The 19,342-nt window shown below is 44.9% G+C and overlaps 1 protein-coding gene across 4 annotated transcripts in view; it reads right to left on the bottom strand.

Annotated features, from left to right (window-relative positions):
* The window catches only part of DSE (dermatan sulfate epimerase), a 38,393-nt gene extending 28,473 nt beyond the window's left edge, over positions 1 to 9,920 (bottom strand). Inside the window, exons 1-2 of one of the 4 annotated variants that reach the window (XM_052781325.1) lie at positions 9,831 to 9,920; positions 9,144 to 9,213 (exon numbers count right to left, since the gene is read on the bottom strand). The gene's annotated coding sequence lies outside the window, so the exon portion shown is untranslated. Of the gene's footprint in view, positions 1 to 9,143; positions 9,214 to 9,330; positions 9,368 to 9,815 lie in introns of those variants that run through there. The other 3 variants (XM_052781327.1, XM_052781326.1, XM_052781328.1) reach the window with 3 other exon arrangements.
* Positions 9,921 to 19,342: the final 9,422 nt, after the last annotated feature.

Here is a 19,342-nt window from a genome sequence, read left to right as displayed (position 1 = left end):
ATTTCTTACTCTCGTATTACACTACATCATTACCAGCCACATCTTCCAAGAAAAACTTTACCAAGCAACTCAACCTTTTCTGAAAATGAGGGGGTTTTATTCAGTTTGGAAACCATGACCTGATAAAGTATTAAAAATTAAAAGGAGAGTGAAGGATGCTTGCCCATGGAACAAAATGCTAATATACAAAGTGCTTTGAAAAGGTTGTCGCTTAGTCCTAGACCGAAAGAGCATTTGCCATGATTTTCACTCTATTGCCAGCAGAAAAAAACAGTAAAGAACATCAATTATTCTAGAAAAAACAGACTAAATCTTAACTATTTCAGTTCTCCCCATCTGCATCAATGAGTAGATGTTCAACTGCAGCACAAAAAAGATTGTAAAGCTCATGCCAGTAACTGAACTGAACATTGGTTTATACAAATAAGTTTGCCAAATAAACTTGGCTTGATATACTATTTAAAGGAAAAGAGAGGCCCTGTTTACTCCTGCCACTTGTGCCCAGAAAGGCCGCTCCGGCAGAGAGAGCCGAGGAGTGGGAGAGGGCCAGCGGAGGGGGGGCGAGGGAAGGACAGCACTGTTAGCACCATCAGCTGGCACAGCTATCCTTGATGCAATCTGACCTTCTTGTGGATCATTACAGAAATAAAAACATGTCAAGAATCGTGGCTTTCTGCAGTATCAGTTCTGAAGGGCCACTATGCTTTGCGGATGCTTTTTGCTGGGACAACACTTGCGTCACTTCTTAAAAAGCAGAAATTGCAGGGGTGTCCGCTAGCGTCTCCAACACTAGTCCATGACTCGCCTCCGACACGGGTACCTCAACATTTACAGGAACAGAAAGGTGGGATTTCTGGTGCCTAAGACTTCCACGAACTGGAAGCATTGCAACACCACAGATTACTCAGGTTTCTGAATGAAGGAGCTCCCCAGAGCCCAGGGCCGAGACACGAACAAGTCAGACCTGCCCGCTCGGTCACACGTGGGCCCTCAGCCACCTCACTGTGGGACCCACCGAGGCCGTGGGCCCTCCTCCACTTCACTGCATGACCCACTGTAAGTCATAGGCCTTCCTCTACCTCACCGTGCACCCTGGGGAAGGCTAACGCTCAAACAGGAACAGGAGTCTCCAGCCAGGAGAAGGTGGATGGAGTCACACCCTCGCTGAGAGCTGGGTTTCCCACTCCTGTGCTGTCTTCTCCTTCTAGATTGCTCAGGAGATGCTGCAGGCAAACTCCTGGCGTCTCTGCTACGGATATGCTGGCTTTCCTCTGACCCTCCCTGCAAAGTGCCTACGTGCCTCCAGAGAAGGTCAGAGAAGCCCTGACACTCAGCTCGAGTAGCCAACCTCTATGCCTGTAAGAAAAAACAAATATTTTAACTAGTTTAAAACTCAAAATTACCATTTAATGACTTAGCTCTGCAGATTTTACAAATTTCGTCTTCTTTTGGGCAGCTCCTATTTTCCACAAAGGCTACAGTTCTCATTATTGCTGCCTGAATTACCCCCACAAGTGTTTGGGTAAGAATTGTGTTCAAATATTTAATGGAAAATCTGTTCCACCATACTGACAAAAAGCAAATCTTCAGGTTCAGCCTGCAAACTTTTACCTTAGACAATGACCTCTGGATCAGCAAGGACTTAACTTTCATAATTTTTTTGCATCACTTCTTGATAAAATACTGAAAGTGAAAGCAAACTTCTTCCACTCAATTTTTTGAGATGCTTGTAATTGTAATACTCAATTTCATGTTGAACAACAGCGTCACTACACTTTTGTCACAACTTAAGTTACATGATAAGATCACCTTGTTAAGCCACTCAAAAGTACTAGTACTAAATCGACAGTAAGTAATTTTAGCACCCAATGCTAAAACAGGTAAGAGAGTCATAGATATTTTAAAAAGAAATGGTCAACCACCAGCAACAGCTGCTGCCATACCAGTATCATGAAACCAATAGGTAACGTTGCAAGGAGATGTGCGTGGGATGTTGTCCCATTAAATGGAGATGGGTGTGCATCTTTTTGTACCGATGCTAACAGCAGCTAAAATATAACTGCTTGCCACGAGGAGTGCTAGGTTAGATCACAGTGGAGAAAAGCAAACTTCTGTAGGAACTCTTTTTTTGGCACTTTGTCCAAATACCTCAAGTAATTAGTAGATCTTTTCGCACACATTGCAATTGACTTTGTTGCTGATAAGAGAAACAGCATCTATAAAACTGAATTAATCAGTTGGAAATGGTAGTGGTTTAAAATCACAACACTTACATCAGCTGGAGAGCTATTTTGTCCAACAATGTCAGTTTTACCACTGATCTAAATATTTTGCAAGCACATTTAAAAATAGGAGAGCAATTAAGTCCTCTAACTGAATCCAATAACATTTAAGTACTAAAAAATGCAGGGTAAGTCCACGAAAACAGAGAGGTGAAAGGGTCAACAGAGACTAATTCCCATATATATTGCCATTTGCTTCCTACCGACTCACAGAAACATATCCGATAGAGCAAAATTAGGCGGCAGACGGAGTGGGACCAAGAAAACTATAAACTTATCTTTGTACTGTAACAATCACAATAAATCTACTGACCAAGGTCCGAAGCTGTATAGTTCCCACATCAGCAAGTAGTACTGCTGAGTCCCTCTCAAAGCTGCGGGCTGGACACCAGTGCAGGAAACTCCCATGTCCCAGCGTAAGAGCAATCGGGAGTCCTTCCTCCGTCCCCCTTTTGGTCAGTGAGATAAAACCAGTGACCATCTGTCTCTCCAATAAAAATGCTGGAAAGGTGTAAAATCACTGCTTACAACTTGAAAAATACCTATTACGACCTTAACCACCAGGGGACATTACTTCATTTCTTCCTCTGATTTTTTCACTATGAGAAATATGCTATGTCACAATTATATAACGTCAAAGGTATTTAAAAGCTTAAATACTGAAATCCCAAATATAATTCAGAATCAAATCTACAATAAATAAAGTATAGCTCAGGTACCCAGGTGTTAGTATTGCACTTGTTCTGAAGTGATCTGAAATACCTAGAAAGAAGTTTTGTATCAACTTAAATGCCTGAATTACAGCTGTGCTATGAAAATCATAAAGGCAACCAGAAACAACCAGTTCCTATAGGAATTAGCAGTATATGACATCATGTCAGCAGTCAAGATTTAAACTTGTGTCTGTCCTTTGATCTACGCACAAAATTCAATGGATATATTTAGAGCAGTACACAGCCATGTGAGACCATCATTCTGGGAGAACGGAGGGTTGCACTCATTCTCCACCATGCTACAGATACAACAGCAACTGCAAAGCACTTTTATAAGTTTACAGCAGGATGTGTAAGGTATCTGCGATGGAAGTTTCACCTGTTTATTCCTTTCATTTAAAAGCTTATTTGTCTATTTTACCACTGTGTATATAAATTAACAGCGCACAGATGTGTGCACACTGAACGCATAACCTTCTCTGCCTCAAGCAAAAACAAGATTTAAATTGTCTGCATGCCCAAACCATAATCTGGGAATTTGGAATTTTCTTCTATTTTACAATTTATCCTACTGTATATGCTTTGTCAGTAATTTTTGGGTTGCTCTAGCATTACTATTCCTAACCTTTACTGGGATCTTTTATTCCATACTTCACTGTATAGAAAGAGTAAGAAAGTCATTTTGATATCCAGAATCCTGAAGGCGATCATTCCCAACCAGTACAGACATGCCTGTTAAGGCATCCACGTTCAGTGAATGAAAGCTTAGTCACTTTTACCATCAAAGGCATAAAACTATAAGCTACCACAGAAAGATTTCCTTTCGAGCACCAGCATTTTATCCTGAGCTAAAGTACTTTTAAAAGGCCATTTCCATAATTTAAAATATAGGGGTTTTTTGCAGAACTCTTTTCACAGACGCTAACACTGATGGAAGACAGTTTGAGAATTTTCACATAGGCCAAAAGGATATATTAACTACATTTGTCCGCCCCATTAATGTCCCAGAAGTCAATCAAACCACTCATCCATCTATTATATTGTTACAGCACACAGGGCACTTTTGGGGCCTGGGACTCTGACGGTAACAGACACCGCAGAAACACAATTTGGGTGGTGAAAACGGTATTCGTTTGGCAGCTGCTAAGTAGTAACGCATCTTCCCGGCCCACGCACGTAGAGCCATTGAGGGGTTCCGTAAGGCTGTGAACCCGTCGGTGCGGGGTGTCAGAAACCACGCTCGGGGCTCCCTCCGACAGCAGCCTACGGCTGCGCCTCGCGGGGAGCGAAGGAAGAGATCATCCGAGGTAGCCACGAGCGTGGTCTCTGCGTGGATCGAGCGGTCCAACCACGGTGCGCAGGAAGAGCTAGAAAACCTTTGGAGGGCAATTGCAACGCCCAGGAGGCGCAAATAAAGGACAGAAAAAAACAGTCATGCGTGCAAAAGAGGAAAGCCAATTTTACTGCTGTCAAAACTGGATTCCTCCTCGTGCCTAATCCAGCCCACTCAGACTGCCGCACGCCATGCAGCTTCCCTCACTTTTTAGGAGGCCAATTACAGCACCAGAAACTTCTGATACTGAGACTAGTGTTTCCATTTCTGACTTTAATTTCTATCCTCTTTTCCAACTAGTACTTCTCTGTTAGCCTTGACCTTTACTCTTCCAAATACTTTAAATGTTTTAAGTCCCCTGGCTACTTGTTCTCCTCTACTACGTATAATTAACAGTTTTCATCCTTCCTGCCTTTTGTTTTAATTGTCCTTCATTCAGTTGCCTCCAAGATGTTGGAAATGAATGAAGTGTTTCTGCTGGAGTTTTACAAAACCAGTCCTCACTCCGTGTATATCTATATCTATCTACAGACTTTAGTAGCTGAAGATACCAAATAAATATTTTTATTTGTAAAGCATTTCCACAGTACATCATATTAATAGACAGGAATTCTAAAACACATCACATCCTTCAGTTGCTATGGGATCAAAACCCATTTTAACTATGTTTTCATATCCTGTTTATGACTCGGCCTTGCATACAAAACTATATTAAGATTTTATCTATTATTTATGAGAAAGTATTGTGACAGCGTATAGAAGCACCAGCAAAGCGTGTCCAAAGGCACCTACGCTAGTCAATTTACGAACGTAAAGACTGCAATCTAAGCAATTTAAATCAACACTTGCCTTTATATTATCTACATATAATCTTATGACGTGTGTATGCAGACCCCAAATGTGTATTCACATAGAAGAACTACTCTTTAGCTTGCTATGGGATAGCAGCCTCTGTGTTTGTAGACCTAAATTGCACCACCCTACCTGGTAGTTACATCTCTCTGCAGATCAATATGCTGTTTATTATTATTGGTACAATTCTGTTGTTAGCTCTGCTGCTTTCATCTGTTATTTCATTATCTATGGTTTCTCTCTATATATCTAGATATAGCATATAGTACCTCTCTCTTTCCCTATAGATAGATGTACCCAGATGCAGCTGATTTTTTCAAGGTACAAACTTGGAGAGACAATAAAATGCATTGTCCTGTAGTTCCTTCAGGGTTATTACTGTCCTCACTGCTGCCCAGAATACCTTTGAGAAAAGCAGGATACCCTTAATAAAAAGTGACAGTTACATTTTCAGGGACAGAAGCTTCAACTGCAGATGGAGTTAAAAGGCTACATTACTCCTGCACAATTTAGCTACTCACAGTTGGCATGAGCAATCTGTGTGAGTAGGTGTCAACACAACCATTAAATTACAGGTTAATTTTAAAATTTAGAATCGTGTAATCTCATTTCTGATTTGAGTTGTGCAGGCATGGCTCTCACAGCAGAGCTGAAACCTGACAGATCATTTTGGCAAGAGGTGTGATGCACCATGGTTGCAAGGGTATGATTAAAAGGCTTTAAAATGATGTGATATCCAAAGAAATACTTTCAAACAACTTTTGAAAATACTTTAACAACTCTAGGCAGCCATATGATTTGAACACTTAAGAGGGCATACCGGGTTTATATAAAATATTCAGTATTTTTAATATTTCTCATTACAAAACCCCAAACCAAACAAAATAAGAACACAGACTAGGACAACTGTGGTGAAAGAACTCTTATGTTAAAATTACGTTTATCTGGTAGTGAGATGCGATACCTGCCCGAGTCAAGTGAGCAGGGTCCCTACAATCCAGCGCCTGCTCTGAACAACGCTATTGCCGATTCCTACCGTATGCTCTGTGAGTCTAAGCAAGGGGAAAAACGGAAAGACAGACCAAACAAAGGTAATTTCAGACCGTGTACATAATGGCCGCATTGTGCCCGGGCTTTCACACCTGACCATGTCCCAAGAGCGGATGAAAGCTGATGTCAGCAGCTGATGGGAGAAACCATTTCCAGCGCTCTGTCCTTCACGTGATTCCCAACACGTCCAGACCCTTTCGGTCAGCTCTCCGCTACCAACACTTCACTTCTCCTAAACTTCTACTGACAAAGCATTCATGAGAAAGGTCCCAGGTGACATCAGCTAAATTTCCTTTTTCCTAGCAGGCTTTAATCCCCTCCTCTGCTCCGTTCCCATCCTGAGCAGGTAACCGAGTCCAGACGAAGTGCAGAGCACAAGGGTTTGGGGTTTTTGCTACTGCAGCTCTGTCTCACCTCATCATATCCCAGCTGGGCTTAGCTGGGCTAACAGACATTGGTACAAAGCTTACTCATGTGAACAGAAGAGTAGCTCAAAGGAAAGTCTTTCTGCCAAATAGTGAGTCTATTTATAAATACGTGGCTACAGTCCTGAACACAAACTGGCACCATGGTTTAACAGCTTTAGGAGACTACACTACTGTAACTATGTTCTTTTATCTACCCCAGCTGAATGGAGACAGCAAAGAAGGTGTAAGCAGCCAGGACAAACTTGCTGCTGAGATACCATATTTACTAATTAAACAGAACTTGCTAAGCAAAAGTCTTATTCTCTTTCACTCGCCAGACACTTGGATTACCAAGTCTAAACCAGGAAACAATGGTTACGGAAAGTTGTTTGTTTCTTTATTTTTTTAATCCCTTCAGAAAAAAAAAAACCCCAAAACAACAGGGAAGACGGGCTTTATTTCTTGCAAAATGTCCAGGAACAATAGCAGTAGTAACTAAATTTCTTTCTGCTCATTGCTAGAGTATGTTGTGGGTGCCAGATGTGCAAGTTTCCACACACAAGCCAAAGAAGTGACTCAGTTTTAGCTAAATGCAATCACTTCTGAGAGAAGGGACACTTCGGTTTTTACAGAGTCATTTACAGCCTCATTTAACCCTAGTTCTCACTGCTCAGACTGCTGGGTACTGATGGATGTGACCATTTCTCCACCAGCATATAAACTCACTATGTTCATTCACAAGCCAACAGCTGCCTGGTGATGGGAATTACTTTCTATCACCACTGATCTAGGCGTTATTTGAATTCAGTTTTGAAAAGGCTTATGTGCTTGCTGTCATTGTACCTGAGGAAAAGAAGTGGTACACACAGACCTCATGAGCACAGTGTTTCTAAAGGCTCATGCCTTTAGAAAGTACCAAAACTGAGACAGCACTCTAAAACTAGCTTCTGGCTACTCCTTTTTACTTATAACTGTTTGCAACCTATGAAAATCACTTCTAACATTTAGCCAGGTAATTAAACACATTTTCCTCTCCATTGTGGTGCGGACATTTACTAAATATCTAGTTACAATAACTAATACACACTGTAAAAAAACCGACCTCGCTTAGGCAACCAGAATCTATCAACTTTTACCATAGGCAATCAATTTGTTCAGGTCATGTATTTCTTCCTTTGCAACCCATATCCTCTGTGACCAAAGAACAGGTTTTAGAAGAGATTGTATATGAATACGCAGTGGAAAACCAGCACCAAGTGTCTTCTGAGGTGAGTCTCCACAGCAGAGGTTACAGATATGTTCATAAACTATTCTCATCTCTTGCTCTTGTATTAAGTAACACCACTCAGTTTTTTTCATGCCAATTCAAAATTATGCAAAGTACCACAATGCTTCAAACAAAACAACAAAAGGAAGCTCTCATTTTGAATAACAAGAAAAGAAAATGACATTTTCTTAAAGTACCAGTAGTTCTGTCCCAGTAAAATACGCTGTTATTAGTGTATTTTGGTTTCATGCCCTAGTGAAATTTACAGATAGTAAAGAAAATGGCAGTGCAGAACTGCTACTTTGTTGACTTCCGCTAAAAACTGAGCTAATTTAGGTCACTGAAGAAACACACATAAGCAATGACACATAGTAAAAGAACTCATGGTTGAAATAATATTTAGCGCTTCTGTAGAAAAATGCACCCAAGGATCTCCAAGTAGTTATGAAACAAATTAATTAATTAAACTTCTCAACACCCCTGTGAAGCAAGCAGGCACATTTATCTGTTTTATGAGGAAGGAAGCAGAGCCATGGAGAGGTGGAGTGACTTGCCCGAGGCTACCCAGCAAGAGTCTTTCAGAGTAATAAACAGCATCTGAATTATTGATTCCCACTGTTGCCCTTCAGCTGAATTGTTCCTTTTTTGAAATACTGCAATGAGTTATAATAATTGTTGGCATGATAAACATAATGTGGCAATATTTAGCCGAGATTTTCTTTGTCTTTGTTTAGACTACATTAAAACTTTAGTGTTATTTAAATTGCAATTGATCTTCTTAGGATGACCCAAAATCTCCAACTAGTTGAGCAATACTTCCTGTATTTCATTCACAATTGTATCTATTTCTTATATTGCCATCGCTTACGTCCAAAAAGGAAGCCACTCCAGCTTGAAAACGCAGGAAAACATCGCAGCCTTTATATTGTTTCAAGAGGGAATGACAGAAAAGCAGAGAGAATGGCTACTTTCATTCATACCAAACCGAACTGTAAGAGCTGGCACGAGACGCAGCAAGCGACGATGCATCGCTTTCATGCAATGCGAGCTAAAGGAATCGCGACTTGCCGTCCTGGGGCTGAGGAGACCCGAGCTTCCCGAGCTAACAGCTGCGGTCCCAGGTCACTTTTCCAACCAAAAAAATAAAAAAGGAAAAGCGGCAGGAAGTTGCATGGGGCAAACCGCTCTTTTCCTGTCTCTCGGCTTCCCTGCGTGCCAGACAAGGATGCTGCCGCTTACCTTTCACACGCGCATGTTTGGGGGGCTTGACTCGTTAGCGAAAGGCTCGGCGGCTCCTGCGGTAACGGTGCTGCGGAAGAGCAGAAAGCTGTTACACACGGCGCCCCGAGGTAAAGCTTTCAGCGGAAAAAGCCGTGTCTCCCGCCACGCACCTCCCTCCCACGGACACGCGGGGCCCCCCCCTCACCTCCGGAAGGCTGCGGCTGTCCAAGCGGGGGTGCCCCGACCCGCCGGGGACAGCGCGGAACGGCCGGTGCCCGGCGGCTGCTCCCCGCGGGACGCCCCCGGCCAACACCCCGCGCCCACCCCCGCACCGGCTCGACCCGGCCGCCGCTCCCCGGGCTCTGCCCGCCGCTCCCTGGTGCCCGGCCAACGCCGCCGGCCGCCGGCAGCTCCCGCGGCGCGCCCTTGGCGACGGGGACACCTATGGCGGGGGGGGGAATGGGGGTCGGGGGAGCGCTGGGTCCGACCTCCTCCCTCCCAAATCCGCCGGTAACCGGCGCCCCCAGCCCCGCGCGGGCGGAGGGGAGCGCCCGGGGCCCGCCCGGCCGTCAGCCGCCCCAGGGCCCGCCGCGGGCAGGCGGGGCCGGGGGCGTCCGCCCGGCGGAGCGGAGGGTAAGGGACGGGCCGGGACGGGCCGGGCCGGGCGCGGAGCGCTGCCCAGCACCGCACCGCACGGGCACTCACCGCCGGCGGCCCCTGCCTGGGCTCGGCGCGGACCCGCCGCTCGGCAGCCAGAAAGTTTCTCCTCCGCAGCCCCGGGGGACGGAGCGGGGGGGGGGGGGCGTTTTTCAACTCAGGAAGAAAGTGACTCCCCCCCGCTCCCGCTCCACCTCCCGCCTCCCCGCCCTCCGCCCTCCTTCCTTACCTCTCCCCGGTCCTCCTCCTCCTCTCCCCCCCACCCCAGCCCCGGCCCCGCCGGCCCCTCACGCCATGGCGGCGGCGGGCAGCCCCGCGGCACCGCTCCGCCCGCCGGGGGAAGCGCACGGCCGGGCGCGGAGCGGCGGGGCGGCCCGCCCGGCCCTCACGGCCCCGCCGCCGGGCACACGGGCCCCGCAGCCTGCCGGTCCGGCCCGCAGCCCTCGCCTAGTTCTGCGTGCGCTCATGTGTTTGTTTATTCCTGGCGAACGCGCGGCCTTTTCTGCCCGGCTCGTACTTCACGGAAATACCCTCGTTCTCCCCTTCGAGCGGGAGGACTCGTTTCTCTGCCGGGAATGTGCTGGCCCCGGCACCGGGGTGTCGGCAGTTTGGCTTTCCGCACCTGGAACGTATGGCAGCGGCACCACGGTTGGGGTAAGGGGGGGCTGCGGAGGCTAAAGCATCCAGGGTGACCCGTTCACATGCAATATCCACCCCTAGTGCTGCCGCCGTACTGCTGGAGAGTAACAGGACCTCCCGTGCAAAAGTTCCCTCAAGCCAGCAAAGAAACAAAAAGCCAATTTGTCAAATCTGCTCTTTTAAGTACGGTGTGACTACTTACATAAATGTTTCCCATGTGAAACAAAAACGTGAAACGCCGTGACCATTCAAGCAATCACCCTGAGAGTTTTTGCAGCCACTCGATTGAAGATACTTAGGAAAGTAATATAAAAGAGGATAAAATAAATGATCCTTTGGAACAGTTCTCTTTGCTTTCTCAGTCACTATAACCAAGAAAATGTATGAAGTGAAGAATTCCAATTCTTTGTTGGGTTCCAAAAGCTGAGCACGTTTTGTCATCTTCAGCCTACTCTACTGAAATGAAAATAAAAATAAAAACACGTGATAGATCACGATGGTGTCCAGCTACCTGAAGTTTACATTTCACAAAGCTCATTCTTCATTTTAGTAATGTGTTTGCTGATGTTACTGAATCAACCAGTGGGCTCGGCTCCCTGGCTTTAAAATGTAAAAGCTGTGTTTTCTGAGGATGGTTTTAAACAGGCTCTTTGTGGTTTACAGTGTGATTTCCTGCTGTTCTATCAAGATTAATAAACTTGTGGAAACTAGACAAAACTAGAAACTATACATTTCCCTTCACCCCTTGTATTTCCCAGCGATACCTTATTGACAGTCTCAGCGTAATGAATAGGGATCCACAAGCTGCTGCTGCGAACTCCGAGAGCAATGCCAGAGCCTGGAATGAAGCCTTGCTTTTTTACCAGTAACAACATGCCTAAAAGCACTAAGTGCTTCAGTTTCAGTCATGCAAACACTAGATTAATCATTAGAAGATATGGTTCTAAACGCCTATTTGAATGGTATTATGCTATACTGCATTGATAGCAGAGTTGTAAAATATTAATGTTGTGACACGAATGAGCACGAGAAGAGCTACAGACTCCCCCAGTCAGACCAGATGTGGCTAACAGAACAATTCTACTGGAGTTATTTCTAAAATCGTCAGGATGCCTCAAGTGGAGGGAGGTGTTTAAGTACTAGTCACATGTCTGCATCATTAGGTATTTAAACGTATTAAGTATCCGACTCTAAGTTAAATGGAATTAGCCCTTAGAATTCTGAACAGCATAATGCCCGAACCGCTTTTGAAATGCTGACCTTAGTCTGTCCTTGTATCTCTCTATATTGTAGAGAAACTGCACTCTGCTGCCTTGTCATGACTGAGTACCCGGGCAAAGCGCGCTGTGGCTCCCCTATGGCATGTGTACCTGGGTTTCTGCCTCATAGAGGGTGACCTAGGCTGTGCTTGGGTCTTGCTCTGGTGTGCAGTTAGACTGTGGTGGAGATACATACACAGAGTGGAGAGCCACAAATCCTCTCTGCCTTATGTCCTTTTGTGTAAAATGGGGCTCATTTTACTTCCCAATAACTCATGGGTGCTTGTCAGGCTAAATAAATAAAATACAATTTACAGGATGATTCAGAGATATCTAAGAGAGGCAAGACCTGTCCATTCTAGATTAAACTCAGCATTGCCACTAATAATTTTGAAATGAGAATGACCCCAGGTTTAGCAAGCATTGTGTATCAAAAGACTGAAAAAATTAGCCTAAGTATGAGAAGATTGGAGGAAGATGTGATAACAGCCTTCAGCTACGCAAAAGCTGCTGAAAAGAAGATAATAATCTCGTATCCCCATCCTCTGAGAACAGTGTGTGAGTTGCAGTAAGAGAAACGTAGGCTGAATAGGAAAAAAAGAAAGTATCTGTAAGGGTAAATAAAGCAGGAGTGAACGGCATCTCTGTCCCTGGAGGCTTTTTAAGTTGAAGTTGGACATATATTTGACAAGAACAGTTCAGGTCTAGAAAGGCTGATGGATCTTGCCTTAGAGGAAGGGGTGGACCAAATGACCTGTCAAGGTCCTTTCCAGTCCTGTTTTGTATGATTATGTTCAAAATGCTACCTGCACAGGCAAGATTATGGCTCTTCTTTGATCTTCCTCTGCCCTTCACTTCTTCAGCAATGGGTATAACCTCCCTTGCTAAGGCTGAGTTTCTCTCAGTGGTTTGCTAGGCTTGCTGCACGCCAGTGAATTTGTTGCTGATGATGACAAGAAGAAAAAAATTAAACAATAAAACAATGTCAGTCTGGAGCAGAAATTGTTGGTGGGATCCATCTAACCTCTGAACATCTCATGCACTTTTGTTCTATACTTGGCCGATAACTACCTCTGATCTAGTCATGTTAGACTCTCTTTATAACCACAGAGAAAAGTAAGTACTTTCAGGGCAGAATTCATCTGACCTGTTTTAGACGTCTTCTTTAGGACATGACGAATCATGTCCCCAAGCTACCTATTCTTGCCACCAACCATAAAGTTGGTTTAAATGACTGACTCAGTAACATACCATCATACAATTTCCACTCCCTTGGTGCTTCTGTCCCTGAAATCTCTCACTCCCTCTTTGCTCCCAAGTATCAGAACCCCAGTTTATATGTTCCTTTCTTCTTTTTTATTGGAAAGGTCCCACTGAGATTAATAATTTTTGTAGCTGTCATTCCCTTCGATTACATCATGCGACACTGAAACATACAGCAAACTGACCTTTCAGGTGGCATTGCTCCAGAATGGATTTAGGAGAGGAGCTCAATTTACCTTTTGGAGCTGAAGACCAATGACTTGGCCAGGTTGTGCAAAGCATGTTCCATGGAAATTAGTTGAAAACTGTTCAGGTCAGAAACTGTTCTACTCATACGTCACATGCTCTTTATTTTTCCTTGGCCTTTATGGCAAGCCACATTACCAGGAACATGAAATGTCTGGTCTCTGTGTGACTGAGCCAAATGTATGTGGGAAATGTTGCCCTTTTCCAACAATGGCAATTTTTTTAGGTCACACACATAGAAGTCACTGTCATAGACACCAAAGTATACAGTGCACGCCTTGAAAATGCCCGCTGCCTCAGAGACACTGTGAGCAGCCAGCTCTTGGTTATGAGGTCTTGATAATATCTATCTTTCCCCCCCACCCTTACGGTAAATGATGATTGAGAAGTGAAAGCTTCCAAGAAGGCCCTGTGGTTATCTGGTTTTCAGGGTAGGGAAATGCACTTTATTTTCTTGCTGCATTGATGAGCTGGGTCATGAGGACATGAAGAGGGAGCAAGCCCCCACTGCTGTGCTTGGGCGGTGGGAAAGGAAGGCAGCAGGGCTGCATGAAGCCAGTGATGTAGGGCTCACCCTTTCTGGAGGAGGCACCAAGTGTCTGCTGATGCTTCACACATTTTAAAGACTTTGGTTCTCATTTAGTCATGAAAATGGGGGGGGGGTGGTTCCTTTCTCTTTCTTTGTGACTGAAGATGCTAGCCTAAAGAGGGAAGCTGTATGTCATTCAGTCTGTTCCACATACACAGCCTTGGCCATTCTTTTCTTTCTTCCTGCTTAGCCTATGCAACAGCATTTTTTTCTTCTTTTATTTTTCCTCTGTGTGTTTTTATTATTTTTTTTTAAAGTACCTCCCTATCACCAATATCCTATTCTCTGTGTGATCTGTTTGGTCTCTAATTGCCACGTAAGAGGCACTTCTACTTTTGTCATGATGTGACAAAACTTTTCAAATGAAAAGAGAGAAAAATACAAAATTGTCTGGATTCTTTCACTAATTCTCCACAACAATTGATTTTCTTATGACTGTAACCCTTGTGTTCCCTTTGTCTTTTGTGTCCAGCTGTGATGATTTCTGATCTTAGCACTGTGAGCTGAAATCTTTAGGACAAGAGCATTAGGCCAGTCTCTTCTTGGAGCTGAACTGCGGGACTGCAAATCTGGATACTTGCATAATGCTCACCCTGCCCTCCTCGATCTGGGCTGCTCTGCCCAACTCTTCCCCCTGGACTTTATTAGTGCCATATGAAGGCAGCTCTAATTTTCAAAAGTTGTCCCAATTCCAGCCTCATATGGGGGAATGTTGGCTATCTCCTCTTTTCCAGCCAGGGTGTGGACCAGACAGTGTCCTAACTTGGTTGTTGTTCCGACTACGTCCTTCAAGTTTATGAGAATGTTGCATGATTCATACCATTTACTACTCAGGGATTTGGGGCTCTGGCTCACTGTGCAGGCAATAGGCAGAAACAGTCGCAGCTCCAAAACTAGGTAATGAAAAGGAGTGGCCTGAAATCAGTCCTGAGAATCAGAAACAGTTGGAAATCTTGTCTAAGCTCGTTAGGATACCTTTCTGGCTGGGGCACACATTTAGTGTGGTGCAAAGCAATTTCTCTCGAAGATCTAGCCAGTTCTTTCCTATGGGTCTGTCAGGTGCCAGGTACATTTATGGGACTGGAAGGATGCGTTAGTGCAACAAATGCTTCTGCCTCCCTTTGCTTCCATATCTATGGGCTGGGAACGCTTCTCTCTTCCCCACAGACACAGCGTTTTACTCTTCTGCATTGTGGTAGCCAAAGTATCAGCTGGGTAGCTGGAAGGGGAAAGCACTAGACCCGTTTCCTAAACAGCTCTTCTTTGTATGTAAATGGAACATCTTTCTCTGCTTTACATTTCCTTTCTTCCCCTCTTTCTTGCTCTCACCATGTGTTCAGCCGGGTTTAGCCCGAGGCCAGCAGACAGATAGTCAGATGAGAAAGAATTCCTGCAGATTTCTTAGTGAATGGGAAGCTGCAGCATCAATAACCTCAGCAAGGAGAGGTAGAACAGTGGTGAGTGGAGACAGAATCACGGTCCATATTCACGTCAGGAAGACAGCAGACATAAAGCAGGTTGTATTGCATTTATATGGCAAGGTTTTGGTAGTGGGGAGGCTACAGGGGTGGCTTCTGTGAGAAGCTGCTGGAAGCTTCCCCCATGTCCGACAGAGCCAATGCCAGCCGGCTCCAAGACAGACCTGCCGATGGCCAAGGCCGAGCCCATCAGCGATGGTGGTAGTGCCTCTGGGAGAACAGATTTAAAAAGGGGAGAAAAAAACCCCTGTGCAATTGAAGCCGCAGAGAGGAGTGAGAACATGTGAGAGCAACAGCCCTGCAGACCCCCAGGTCAGTGCAGAAGGAGGTGTTCCAGGTGCCGGAGCAGAGATTCCCCTGCAGCCCGTGGGGAAGACCATGGTGAGGCAGGCTGTCCCCCTGCAGCCCAGGGAGGTCCACGGTGGAGCAGATCTCCACCTGCAGCCCGGGGAGGACCCCACGCCGGAGCAGGTGGGTGCCTGAAGGAGGCGGTGACCCCGTGGGAAGCCCGCGCTGGAGCAGGCTCCTGGCAGGACCTGTGGCCCTGTGGAGAGAGGAGCCCACGCTGGAGCAGGTTTGCTGGCAGGACTTGTGACCCCGCAGGGGACCACGCTGCAGCAGTCTGTGCCTGAAGGACTGCAGCCCGTGGAAGGGACCCACGCTGGAGCAGGGGAAGAGTGTGAGGATTCCTCCCCTGAGGTGAAGGAGCAGCAGAGACAGCGTGTGATGAACTGATGGCAACCCCCATTCCCTGTCCCCCTGCGCTGCTGCGGGGGAGGAGGTAGAGAATTTGGGAGGGAAGCTGTGCCCGGGAAGAAGGGAGGGGTGGGGGGAAGGTGTTTTGAGATTTGGTTTTATTTCTCATTATCCTACTCTGGTTGATTGGCAATAAATTAAGTTAATTTTCCCTAAGTCGAGTCTGTTTTGCCCGTGATGGTGATTGGTTGAGTGATCTCCCTCTGTCCTTATCTCGACCCATGAGCCCTTTGTTATATTTTCTCTCCCCTGTCCAGCTGAGGAGGGGAGTGATAGAGCGGCTTTGGTGGGCACCTGGCCGCCAGCCAGCGTCAACCCACCACACAGGTACTTAGGTACTTATTGTGAAACACCAAAAAAGACCTGGATCCAATAAAAAATTACGCATGTCAACTGATCTGTGCCTTTCAACAGCAGAATCCATTACGATAGCAGTAGGACAGTATCATTTTTATTGCCTTTTATTACTGTAGACAGCAAGTGGGTTTAGGTTTATCTCCTTCTAGCAGCTGTCATGTTGCCTAACTGGCTTGCTCCTTCTTTAGCACTTACCCTTTCTTTTCTCTGATGCTGACTGGAACAGGTTGGAGTGAGGGGACACCCAGCAGCATGTGGCTTTTCATTCAGCTGAATTGGTTGTTACTTTATGTACTCAAATGTGTGACGTTTCTCAAAATCTCAACTTCTTTCCTTCCAAATTTCTGCAATGTTATAAACTGAGCAGTATCCCCTGGGGAGCACAAACCATTAATGCTCATACTGAGAGAAACCTTCTAAAGATGGACTTTATCAGTGCTCCCTTAGAGCTGATTGCCACAGTCTCCCTCTCTGGATGCCAGATATGTTGCAATAATGTTTTCCATTTGTAACACACTGTTTTCAGTGAATGGCATTTGTAAGGCTTGAATCCACCTATTTTATGGAGGCACTTGATATGTGGAGCGCCAAGCAGACAACTAAACAACTGCTGGAATTCATGAAAATATTTACAAGTGGCTTACTTATCCCCGCCCCCAATTCTTGTGTTTCATACTCCTGTGTCTCTTCTTCCTTACAACAGAGATGTGTAAATGAAAAAGGTACATCTTAGAAACTGTATTTGAACTTGCTGACTCTCCATTTCTCTTTGTAACAATCTCGCTCTGATTTGCTGCATCCTAGTTGCAGCCAAGACTCAAAGGTGGGATATTAGATCAAACACAAACACAGGCATGAAAAATTAAATTCCACTTAAAGGTAATACTTACCTATGGAGCACTAGACGATACCATAGCGATCAGTTCTGCACACTTGATTCTGAAGCAATGGTGCTCACCAACTGGTTGCTCTTGTCGTGGTCATATATACTCCCTAAAGACAGCTCTGTCTCTGCTCTTAGTTTTAGGGGCTTCATGAGGTTGCACTAGTCTGCATCAATAATTGGTTATTGTGTGTATTTTTCTGGGGCTTTTGGGGCTCTGCTGTTGAGTATTTCAGGGGCCCCTGTAAGCGCCTCGTGATCGTTCCCTCATACGCACATCCATATTTGTGAGTCACTGGCGGTGCACTCTACACAGCAATGGTTTCTAAATGTGTACACATATAGGTACACATACATACAAATACTTTTACAGTTACTTTTAATAATATCTATCTAATAATGGTCATATTAATGGTTGTTAAATCTATATTCTTAAAGTCATGTAATTGTCTTCAGGTTACAACATCTTTTTTTTTTTTCTAGTTTTGTGTATGGCTTAATATCAGTAATGTATCGGGTACCTCCAAGTCCAGTGCAATAACAGGACAAAGGTTAGAGGAAAGAAGAAAACCCCACACAATAGATATATTTTGGTAATTATTTACTGTAATATAGGTAAACTCTGTTCCCTGATACCCTCTAGCCATCTACTGCCCTGTTGAGCTATTAATGTCAGCTCATGCTGACCCTCAGCCTTATCCTCCTTGAGCTTCATCTATACTCCGTTTTCCATCACCTGTCTACTACTGATGTAGAGATCTCCCTGCGTACTGTCTAAGAGTGCTTAGTTTATTTAATTGACCTAAAACCCCACACCTCCTATGAAATGCCGATAATCCCCTCATTCCCTTAGTCTCTGGGTTCCCATGTCATGGGACCCTAGCCCTTAATTGCTGCCTGTTCGTGTATATATATGTATGTATGGGCACTCATGCCCTTTTTTCTGGGCAGCTCTGAGGGAGAGAACAGAGATAGAAGTTCACTGCTGCTATCTGCCTCCAACACCGCTGCAGCTCTTGAACAGCAGCCCTCCAGTAGATATCTTTGAGGCCTTTTGTCAGTATAAGATAAAGGATTTTTTATCTCTCAATTTCATAATTCTAATTTCATATTTCTTTTCACAAAATTTACAATGGGATCTTCTTTCTCTGGTTTCATATAATTTGCAGGCTGCTCAGCACCTGGGAGTATCCATTTAAATTCTCAGTGTGGGCTGAGGTCTCTGGGGGATGATGTAGAAAGAAAACTGCAGTTCTCAGGTATTATTTTGAAATAAGGCAAGAAAAGAGTTGCTATATCCTGTACTTTTATTCCTCAGAGATGGTGGAGGCTTTAAAAATTAATCTTTTAAATGTAAATTTATTAAGCGCATGGAGTCACAATTGTCAGAGTTGCTTTAGTGTTGTGACAGAACAAGGTCTATTGAAAGTGAATGGACTTGTTTTCCTAAAAATATACCCTGAAAATACTACTTGCATAAATTTTGGACAAGCACATCTATTTTTTTCCTCCTGTATACAGTGCAAGATAGTTTATGATTTCCTTCACTCTTAAAAGGAATGTAAGTTCTTCAACCTTGTAAGAGGAAATGAAACTGAGTGTTTAAGTGCTTGTGCTCAACATTTAGTAGTCAATGGAAAATAGAAATACCTTTCTGGCTGGCAGAATCTGCTTTGCCTGGGCCACGGGAGCTGCAGTGGGTGCTGTGCAGACTGCTATTCTATTTGTGCTGCTGCCATTTTGTGTCTTGCACCCTCTAACTTGCAAAAGGGGCTGGAAGCCATAACGTTTTGAAGTGGCTGCGATAGTTTCTCACCCCCATGCAAGTACTTAAAAGTTGCTATGACCATGTGTGAGAGAACTACGTATGCACTCCGGCAGTGTGAGTGGGAAGCATGAGGGATTTTTACTACAGTTCTGATTAAATCAGTTTTGCTGCAGCAGGGGCAGAAGTTAGATGCGGCGCTTCAGATGTTTGCCCTTCTGTGAACTGTGACATCTGGTCAGCTGCAAAACCTCTGCAGTCTTGCCATGCTCACCAGAGAACTGCTGTGGGTACCCACCTCACACTGGAAAGATTTCCCTTACAC

This window comes from Harpia harpyja, chromosome 3 (assembly GCF_026419915.1).
Source record: "Harpia harpyja isolate bHarHar1 chromosome 3, bHarHar1 primary haplotype, whole genome shotgun sequence".
Classification (NCBI taxonomy): Eukaryota; Metazoa; Chordata; class Aves; order Accipitriformes; family Accipitridae; genus Harpia; species Harpia harpyja.
The sequence above is the reverse complement of the archived record's forward strand: the minus strand, read 5'-3'. Positions and strand labels throughout refer to the sequence as shown.